A 10658-nucleotide genomic window follows, 5' to 3' on the forward strand; every position below is an offset into this window, starting at 1 on the left:
GCTGGGGTAAAGATAGGTATAGATTACACACTACCCATATCCTAGTCATTCTAGGAAAAATTGCTAAGGTGTTGTTAAAAACCACTAACTTTATCTCCGGTGTCACCACAAAGACAATACTGTCGTAGAGTTACTGGCATTAACTTTACCACCGTAAGGGAAGGCAGTGCCTGAGCACAAGGCGGGGAGACCGCCTTATGGACTCAGCTGTGACAGGAAACAGCACTTTCCGCTTTTCCATTATGTGAACCAATACATATTTCTCTCCTATGATTCTGGTTTTTTTTTTTTTTCTTCCACTCTTGTTTTGAATGCAGATTCCATGTCTTGAAACCAAAGGAGTCCTGCTAATACATCCCTCTATGCTTCGTTTTTCACATTTTAGGAACAGAATATGTCTGTCTTTGTATATAGAACATATCTATTGTGCATTGATCTATCTCCTAGTGTTATGAGGATCAAATGGAATTGTAGTCTGCTCTAGACAGTGTTTTCTTTTAAAAAATATTTTTTCTTACATTTTATTTATTTATTTATTTATTTTTTAAATTTTTTTTTCAACTTTTTTATTTATTTTTGGGACAGAGAGAGACAGAGCATGAACGGGGGAGGGGCAGAGAGAGAGGGAGACACAGAATCGGAAACAGGCTCCAGGCTCCGAGCCGTCAGCACAGAGCCCGACGCGGGGCTCGAACTCATGGACCGCGAGATCATGACCTGGCTGAAGTCGGCCGCTTAACCGACTGCGCCACCCAGGCGCCCCACATTTTATTTATTTTTGAGAGAGCGAGAGAGAGAGAGAGGGAGAGAGAGACAAAGCACAAGTGGGGGAGGGGCAGAGAGAGGGAGACAGAATCCGAAATAGGCTCCAGGCTCCAAGCTGTCAGCACAGAGCCCGATGCGGGGCTTGAACCCACGAACTCTGAGATCAAGACCTGAGCCGAAGTCAGTTGCTTAACTGACTGAGCCACCCAGGCGCCCCAGTGTTTTCTGGTAACAGTTCTTTCTTTTGCTTTCTGTCATTTAGTTGATTTAGAACTGCTACCCTGACTCCCACCTAAGAGTCATGAATTGGTCTTGTGATCCAGGCACCTGGGTACATTCCATCCCCCAGCAAAACTGACTGGTTCATGGACGAACGAATATATGGTGCCAGATTGGCCCAATGAGACCCGATGCCCAGGAATGTTGCCCTAGTTGTTAAGAATTCGTTTGGGAGTACTGCTAGTAAACATAAAGTTTCTAGAAGTCTCTGTTGGAGAGGGTCTGCCTGTGAGAGATTCCAACCCCAAGAAAGAAGACAACAAAACTGAACAGTAGGAAGAGAGAAAGCAAAATACCGTGTCAGTCATCAAGGCCCCTCATTCCACTTAGACATTTTAAAATTCTATAAGCCGATAAATTATTCGTTTTTTTTTTCTTAAGCCGATTTGAGTTGGGTTTTATCACTTATAACTTCCATGGCTGGTGAGGATGATGGTGATAATGACAGTGATGATGATAATTGCTGTTATTTCTATTATTGCTGCTGTGACAATGTGCTGTGTGTGTGACAATTGCTGCTGTGACATTTTCCACGTCCCTGGAAAATGTGGACATGGAAACGTGGGCGGCACAGGTGGGAATTAGCTCCCTTTCCCACACCCCGCTTCTCTAACCGCTGCACAATGAACGGGCAGGATCTTAGGTCAGCATGCCTCCGGCAACGCGAAATCAGACCTCTGTGAGCACAGTGGGCAAGAGAAATTTTGCCTGCTTCCATTCAAAAGGTGCTTCCCTTCTTCCCACGAAATCTACCTCTTGCCAATACATCTTCGCAATTTTTAGGTTTGACCCATCACTACACCCGTCAGCGGCAAAGCTCTCCAGATAAGGTGCTAGAGTCCCAGCTGCCTTAAAGAAGATTTCTTAATGAAGCCTCGGGATGAATAAAATATCACGTCTTCCATCACCTCGTTATAGGATGTCGGGGATTACTTGTTCTTTGAAAGTGGTCATCACTCTTTGATGACAACTTGTTAACATTTAGATTGTCATTTTGTGTCCTGGCAAGTAACCACGCTGCCAAGCCACGCTGGCAAGACATGGAACAGCCCTCCTGTCTGCAGTGAATAACCTGTTTTCAGTTGGTTCACATCAGACACCCCCCAAAGCAAAAAAAGAAAAAAAAAAATCTCTCCATTTGGTTCCTGAGAAGTCCAGGGTGCTCTTACCCTCCGGAGTGCTTTTGGTCCTCAGACTGGTAAAGGGCATCGTTTCTAGTTTTGCAGGGTGCTAAAACTGGGGCCACCGCGTATGCTGCAAATAAATATTAAAATGATATTCAGCCTCGCCACTCACAGCGTGTTGCACAGACCGGCGGCAGCTGGCTCGAAATGTAGACTCACAGGCCTGAGCCCAGGTTTGCTGGACTGGAAGCCACATCTTAATAAGATGGCCAGGAAGTCTGAAGGTACCTTTAAGGGTCAGTAGAGAGCATTTGTTCCCAAACTTAGCTGAGCCTTACAAACGCTCATTAAAAAAAAAAAAAAAAAAAAAATCATTCCCAAAGCTTGTTAAAAATTATAGTTGCGTGGGTCCAACCCTGAAGATAGTTTTTTCAGTGGGTTAGGTTGCATTTCAGGTACTTGAATTATTATTATTTTTTTTAATTAATTAATTAATTTTTTTTAATTTTATTTATTTATTTTTTTTCAATATATGAAATTTATTGTCAAGCTGGTTTCCATACAACACCCAGTGCTCATCCCAAAAGGTGCCCTCCTCAATACCCATCACCCACCCTCCCCTCCCTCCCACCCCCCATCAACCCTCAGTTTGTTCTCAGTTTTTAACAGTCTCTTATGCTTTGGCTCTCTCCCACTCTAACCTCTTTTTTTTTTTTTTCCTTCCCCTCCCCCATGGGTTTCCGCCAAGTTTCTCAGGATCCACATAAGAGTGAATCAGGTACTTGAATTATTAACAAGCCCCTCCAGTAATTCAGATGCATGTGGTTAAGAACCCCTGCAGAACCAGTGATCTGGTTACCATGGAATATGCAGACAAGTTTCACCAAAGAAACGGAAAGAGAGGCTGAAACGATTTCCACCCCTGAGTCAGGACCACTAATGTACGGCAGTGTGCGCGTCTGTGTCTGCACACGTGCACGTTTGCACACATCTGCGTGTATCCAGTTAGAGTTGTGTGATGCGTGCACACACATACACGGTCTGTTCTGGTGCACGCACACGTGTCTGACACAGCGAAGTGACGGATTTCTAGAACCTAAGCTGGTCTTCTAATGGCCCCGTGGGGACTAGGTTGGCACCACGTCTAACTTCTTCCTTCTCTGGTTCCAGCAGCAGCATCACTGTTAACCCCGCTGACGGTTCTCAGCACATTTCCATTTATTAACAGGCTGGGTGGTGGCTAAGGGCCTGGCGGGAGCCAGACTGTCCCCGCCTTGAGTCCTGGTACTCACGCTTTCCAGCTGTGTGGCCTTGGGTAGTTAGCTTACCTCCACAGCCTCAGCGGACCAATTTGTAAAATGGGAATAATGTCCAGTTGTCATGTCAATTCTAATTGTCATGAACTTGACGCGGTGCTTAAAATCACTCGGTAGAGTCTCAAAAGTATCAGCTGTTATCGCTGCTTTGTTGTTATTTGTAAGGACAAACGGCTAGAGAGAAATAGAACACAGAGTTCAATGTTCATGCGTATGTATCCATAATGGAGATGTATGTTTCATATATGTAGGTATAATATGTGTATATATGAAGCATATCTATGTGTGGGGATATATATTTAGATAGGTATATTATATATAGAATTCTGTTAAACTCAAGCGAAAATTTTTAAATGATTTTCCTCTATGCTAGCATTAGTGGTCCATTTTTTATTTTTATTTTTGATATTAAGGAAATGACTTTTAGTTACCCTTGTAAGTCTGATGAAAGTTTTGGGCCTTTACAGATGAAAAATGTACCTCGGTTCACTCACGTGCATAGTGCAAAATGTGGTGTGTATGACAGGTCAGATTGCCCATGGCGGGGGAAGCAAAATGCATGGGTCCCAGGTTGAGAACTGCACTGACCTCTGAGCCCCTTAAAGGCAGGCACCGTCCTTATTGATATTCGTAATTCTGGTCCCTGATACACCATCGGGCACAGGGGAGGTGCCCCAAAACTGGCTATTTTGGCCATTTACATTTTTGATTATTAGCAGTTGGGTCTTCCACTTCTGTTGGAAAATGATAAGATGTCGATGAAGCATGAGAGTTATTACAGATCTTGGATGCTTCCCATAAAACGCGTCCTTCAACAGCGCTTCTCAAACTTCCCTCTCTACAAGGATCCCCTGGAATTCTTGTGAAATGCAGATTCTGATTCAGTGGTTCTGAAGTTGGAGGGAATGAGATCTTGTGTTTCTCTAAAGCTCCCTGGGGAATGCTGATCACTGTGCCCCAAGGTGTCAACTACAGAAGACACAGCGTGGCATGATGGGAAGAAGAGGGGAACCTCAGTCTAGTCCCAGCTCCTAGGTTATGAACTTGGGAGCCTCAGGCAAATTCATTCATTCAGTGCATATTTACTGCACACTGTCTTGTAGTATAGTATTTGCAGGCGCTAAGGATTAAATGGACAAGACTGCCGTTGTTCTACTCCTATGAAGTCTAGTTATCTAAAGACCTACACCTTAATTATTATACTAGAATCTTTCCCCAAGGGCTTGTTGGAGATGAAACAAGCTTATGTAAATAAACCACCCAACACAATGCCTAGCATAGAGTAGGTGTTAAGTATATTGTTCTTTTTGAGGATAAGAGCTCAGACACTGTCCTACTCTTTCTGAATGCAGGCTCTTTAGTAGTGGCCTTGATGTTGGCAATATGATAACCAGCTGGGAATCAGTGATGGAGAGTAAATCAAGGTTCGTGAATAATTCATGAGGTTAATATTGTAAGGTGTAATGAGAAGCTGACGATATATAATTTAAAGAGACCCAGTGACTTTCTGGAGTAAATTCTTGGTCATGAATCAAAAGCTGTGATCTCTAATCTTTAGTTTTTCACGGGCGCTTTTTGAAATTCCGGACGGCTCTCCGTAACTTACATTCCCCTTCCTGTAAAATTAGGTAGTGTGGAATTAACTCATGTGGAAATTGACTGTTAAAACACTTAATATTTCCATTCAACGACTATTTATTGAGCATCTACAAGGCGCTATTCCCTAGTGGGGGCATGAGAAAGTTTGAGTCCTAAGTCTGCATCCGAAGTTTTTTGAAATATCAGGAAAGCAAGAGTTACATTCGTTTATGTGTCTCGTTCATTCATTACTCATTTGACACATTCTTGCCAAGTGCATGCTAGAGGGAGCAAGATTGAATATGATATAATCCCTGCCCTCATCAGAGAGGGGGTAAACCTAGATTTTACAAAACTGTTAGGTGGCATGGAAAAGCATGAGGGAAATGATAGAGTAAGTGTTATAGATTACAAGAATGGCAGAATTTCAAATGTATACAAAAATTTGCATATATTTGCATGTTTTAGGAAATGATTTTGCTAGCAGGGGGTGGACTTATGGGTAAATTGCTGGGGTTTATTCATGTTGGGAGATGATGGAAAACATTCTTGAAGAGAGAAATAATACAGCATTTCCAGTGCTATCGGCTGTTTGCTCTATGTACTGAGGACAGTGCGGGGCAAGTACAGTTTTTGCCAACAAAGAATTCCTGTCGAGTAGCAAAGGCAGGTAAACAAATTAAAATCAAGTGTGCTAGGGGCGCTGGGTGGCTCAGTCGGTTAAGCGGCCGACTTTGGCTCAGGTCACGATCTCGCGGTCCGTGGGTTCGAGCCCCACGTCGGGCTCTGTGCTGACCGCGCGGAGCCTGGAGCCTGTTTCAGATTCTGTGTCTCCCTCTCTCTGACCCTCCCCCGTTCATGCTCTGTCTCTCTCTGTCTCAAAAATAAATAAACGTTAAAAAAATTTTTTAAATCAAGTGTGCTAAATATCAAGTAGAACTGTGAACAAGGTGGAGGTAAAGCCAAAGGCGGAGGGATTAAATCTTTGTGAAAGTGAGGGATTTCTTTTTTGGCTGAGGCTGGTGACTTACGGAACTCCAAGCAGGTTTTCTGAGAAGGCTGTGTGTTGTTGTGGTTGACATAGGAGTTTCCAGGGGGACAGGGAGGAAGAGGTAGTCTGTGCAGAGTAATCAACACAGGGACATGTGAAGTCATCTGTGCCTTCAGGGACTATAGTTCGCTGTTGCTCGAATCTCAAGGGTGAGGCAAAGACTGAAAAGAAGAGAGGGGAGCCTGGGTGGCTCAGTCGGTTAAGCGACTGACTTCAGCTCAGGTCATGATCTCATAGTTTGTGAGTTCCAGCCGTCCATCGGGCTCTGTGCTGACAGCTCAGAACTTGGATCCTGCTTCAGATTCTGTGTCTTCTTCTCTCTCTGCCCCTCCCCCACTCATGCTTTTGTGTGTGTATGTGTGTGCGTGTGCATGCTCTCTCTCTCTCTCTCTCAAAAAACATTTAAAATTTTCTTTTTAAAATAAGTAAACTTAAAAAAAAAGGAAAGAAACCAGAGTGATGGGTACCAATCTGGTTAATAAAGGCCTTATGTCACAGAAAGAGGTTGGCATGTGGAAAGGAAACATGGCAGGAGTGGAGGCATGAGGTGACAGGAGTCCTGAAGAAAAGGAGTTTGCACGGGGCTGTGCTGTGGCTTCCCCTCATGGCAGGCTCCTCAGAAGCAGGTCCTGAGATGAGGCTCCATGAGAAAGTCATTTGAGAAAGTCATTTGGAGGATGTGCTCCTGGGAGAAAGGGGTAAGGAAGTGACAGAAACAGAATAGCAAAGGAGGAGAAATTAAATCCCACGAGGGGCAGGCTCAGCCTGACCCTGGATGGGACTCCAGAGTCCCATCTGGGAGTCACGCTAGCCTCAGGCGGGGATGCTGGGCTTTTATACTCCTGCATCAGTCAGTCATTGGTTCAAGGCTGCCCTCGGAAAGACCAAACGCTCCTGGCCTGCTTTTCAGTGGGCACAGTGCAAGGGCAGTTTTCTGAAGAGAAACACAAGGGTGGCCTTTGTAGGCAGAAGCACACCGAAGCTGGGCCGGTGTGGTGAATGAATCAGGGAACGTGAGTGCAGAAAAGCAAGCTTACTGGAGTTGAAGTGTGGTGGGTACCAGTGTCAGCCCATAGATGCAGAGCGAAATCCTTTTCTTCCTAAAATTTTAATTTTTATTGAAATTCCTCATTTTGTCCTGGTAGCAGACATTTAATACAGCAATCTGTAGACTCCTAACCTTCTTTTTGGGATTATGTCTAAAATTTGGATTGTAAAATGCCAAGGCCTTGGGAGGAGGGATGGACATCTTGTTCTTAGTGTCTGCTGAGACCCCCCCCCCCCCCCCCCCCGCCCAGGTAATCTAGTTATCTATCGCCCATCTGCACGGATAACCATGGAGATGCCCCAGTTTTCCAGAGTCAGGGATCCTCTGCTATTTCAGTACCTCTTGGGTGATAGAGTCTCTCTGTTCTAGTCCATACTGGTTGTATAAAACACTTACAGGAAGTTGTTTAAATCCACTGTCTAGAGGTAAATGCTGTCTTTACCTACCTCTGGCATCATCTGCCTCCCTGGGATCCCATCTAAGAAATGAGGTCTAAGACACCTCTGTCCTTGGATACCTCTGTACTTGGATACTTTGGGGAGTTGGCCAATCTTCGTTCTTCAAGAATATAGTCCATAGCTCTTTTCTCTGAACTATGTTTATACTCAATCTATACTATACTCAATCTATACTAAGATGTATATACCAAGTCTATACTACAGATGCATATACTTAAATTATCAAGCTCCAACTTTCACCCTTCTGTCTGTGCTGGGAAATTTCTCTACCAGAGAGAGTTGGACAAGGTTTGCTCCCCAATTTTTTTAAAAAGAGAAAATCCAGGGGAGGCTCCTTTTATTCTTGCTTTCTGCCATTACATTCCTTCTCTCATTTGGCACAGAGAAGTATAGTAGGGCCCAGCGATTAAGGACAAAGGAGAAAAGAGAAATAGTAGGGGAAAGTACATGGTTAATATTTCAAGAACATGGTCCTCATACCCAGAGATAACAGCAAGAATATTTTCTCCTATTCTGCCCATTATTTAAATTTCATCTTGGTCCTTTTATCTCATTTAATATCTGTAGATGGCAACTGAGGATGCGGCTTAGAATCACTTGGGGGAACTTAAAAAAAAACAACATACAAATACCTGGATCTCACCTCAGATCAACCACATCCGAATTCCTAGGAGTGGGGTTCAGATATTTGTATGTTTTTAATCCCACTAGGTTATCCAAGGGTGGGTCAAATGGGGTGGGAACAATGGTACTATGGATTTTTACTTGTTATAAATGATCCTCACCTGGTCACCTCCGAGAATGGTTATGCCAGATGCAGAATCTTGGCATTATTGCATCAACGGCCAGTGTCTTTCCGTGTGGAGTCCCACCTGGATCCCTGTGTTGCCAGGAAACCATCTCATTTCAAGCTGTATTCTTGGCCTCAATGTATTATTTACAAGCTTTGCAACCATTTAATAGTGTGTGGCAATATATTACAGTTGCAACGATGAAACACATTTAAATTGTTTCAGATTATATTGCTAAATATAAGGAGAGAGAGATAGAGATATAGAAAGATAGAAAGACAGGGATACAGATATATAGCCAGGTAATTCACCATGTTCTTTACTTTGTGATTGGTTATTACCATGGAAAAATGGCTTTTTGTTCTAGGATATCCCCGAATGATTCCATGTAATGCGGTGATGGAAACCATAAGCTTTGAGATAGGCCCGGGTCTGCCGTGTGTGGCCAGCCTTCAGTCTTCCAGGGCCTTGGTTGTCTGCCCATCTCCTAAATGGAGGTAGACGTTCCTACCTCATAGGACTGTTGGAAGGATGAAATGTGAATTCGATTGATGGAGCATTTGACACACAGTGAATGCTCAATGAGTATTTCTGTGTTGTTGTTGTTTTTTCGATTTTCCTGCTATAATCCATGCAAACAGACACCATTAAAAGGAGTCACAATTTTTATGAGGGTGCAGGGCAAGGGGCACACAGGTCTTCTGTCTGGATGCCTGACCTTGCTATCAGTAACACTCCCACACATCTTCTAAGGAAAGGACATAAGTATGTTGCATACATGCCCCAACAGCCGACGCCCATGAATTTCTTATGTCGACTATCATCTGCAAATGACAATCTGTTTTTGGGATTCCAGATTGCATTTAACATTGATTGATAATTATCATATTTCAGAGTTGGGTGCTCACGGTCGAGCTGCTGAAACCTGACAGACATATTTCATCCGAGGCTCATTTGTCTTCTCCGATAAGTAAAAGGTACTGCGTGTTCGCAATGTATCCAGCATGGCGCGCTGCTGAGAGGGACCGTCTCCCTCTGACGCTGGCCCCAAGATTGATTTTCCATCCTGAGTGCTCTCTGAGGCAGCCACAAGCCTGAGTCCCTTCTCATTAATATTTGGTGGCATTTATGATGACAGCCTCATCGTGAGTAAGTGGGGACGATTATGCCGGGTCAGGTGTGGACTTTATCGGCTGCTGTGTCTGAATCGGAAGGCTGTGATTTAGGGAGACATGCTCGTTGGGAAAACAAAAAAATGAGATAATAAGTTTTGCATTAATTTTGAGAGTCGTAAACATACCCCGTGTAATCTGAGATCAAGTGAGAGCCAGCTGAGACTCCATCCCAGGTGCGTCCCTGGGTTTCAAATATGTTAAATGAAGGCGCGAGGGTGTTTTGTTTGTGTCCGATGTCGGTTTCAAAAAAGCGAAAGGGTCAAAATGGAGAAAACGGGGAATCCCTGGCTTGAATTTTATTTCATGTATTTGTCAGGTATTAATCAAGCGCTTACTTATATGCCGATACCATGGTGAGGGGGTTGGTCACAGGGACACTAACAGCATTGCTACCACTACTGTTAGAAAAATATCAATGGCTAATAATTCCCAAGGGTTTCAGACATGCTGGGCTCTGTCTGAACACGCTTCATCTTGTATAATTAGCAGGGCCCTGCTCACATGAAGGTTTCCATTTAGTGGGACACAAGCAGTAGCAACATTAAGCTTGGAAATTTCGTGAAAGGAAAGTACGGCGCTGTGGGCATTCAGCAAGGTCATGGTCGGATCCAAACCAGAAAGTTACCTGAAATACGACCCTGGGCATCGGCTGCATTTACAAGCCTGAGCTACACCGCAAGCTACATACGTTTTGGGAATTCCCTTCTTTGCACTGTTGATAGTGTTTGCTGTTTAGAAAGCAACATCTAAAAGGATATGAATTTAAGAGAAGAAAGGCAACACTGAGCTCTCCCAACAGATCCTGTCTTGCCTTTCAGTCGGTCCTTCTTCCTGCTCCGGGTCTGGCAAGGATAGCAAAGTGAGAATGCTCCATCGGGGTCCATGAGAGGGGGTGCAAGGTTAGTCTGCCTTCTGGCGCACACCTCAGCTGGTGATTTCTGTCTGACTTGACTTTTTGCACTCAATATTTATATTCTTCAGCGCGAGCTATGTCTGGGTGTTGAACGACAGTAGGGTTTCTCAGGTTTCTGTTTTGTTTTCATTACCATCTACCTAAGGAGGCTTTTTGGACA

The 10658-nt window shown here is 44.0% G+C and overlaps 1 long non-coding RNA gene across 1 annotated transcript; it reads right to left on the reverse strand.

The window, feature by feature from the left end:
- Window positions 1-2132: 2132 nt before the first annotated feature.
- LOC131485972 (uncharacterized) lies at window positions 2133-6330 on the reverse strand. Its single transcript, XR_009249116.1, has 3 exons — window positions 6094-6330; window positions 3497-3658; window positions 2133-2298 (listed from the first exon to the last, which is right to left on the reverse strand). It is a non-coding gene; the product is annotated as an uncharacterized LOC131485972 (long non-coding RNA).
- Window positions 6331-10658: the final 4328 nt, after the last annotated feature.

Source organism: Neofelis nebulosa, chromosome 9 (assembly GCF_028018385.1).
Source record: "Neofelis nebulosa isolate mNeoNeb1 chromosome 9, mNeoNeb1.pri, whole genome shotgun sequence".
NCBI lineage: Eukaryota > Metazoa > Chordata > Mammalia > Carnivora > Felidae > Neofelis > Neofelis nebulosa.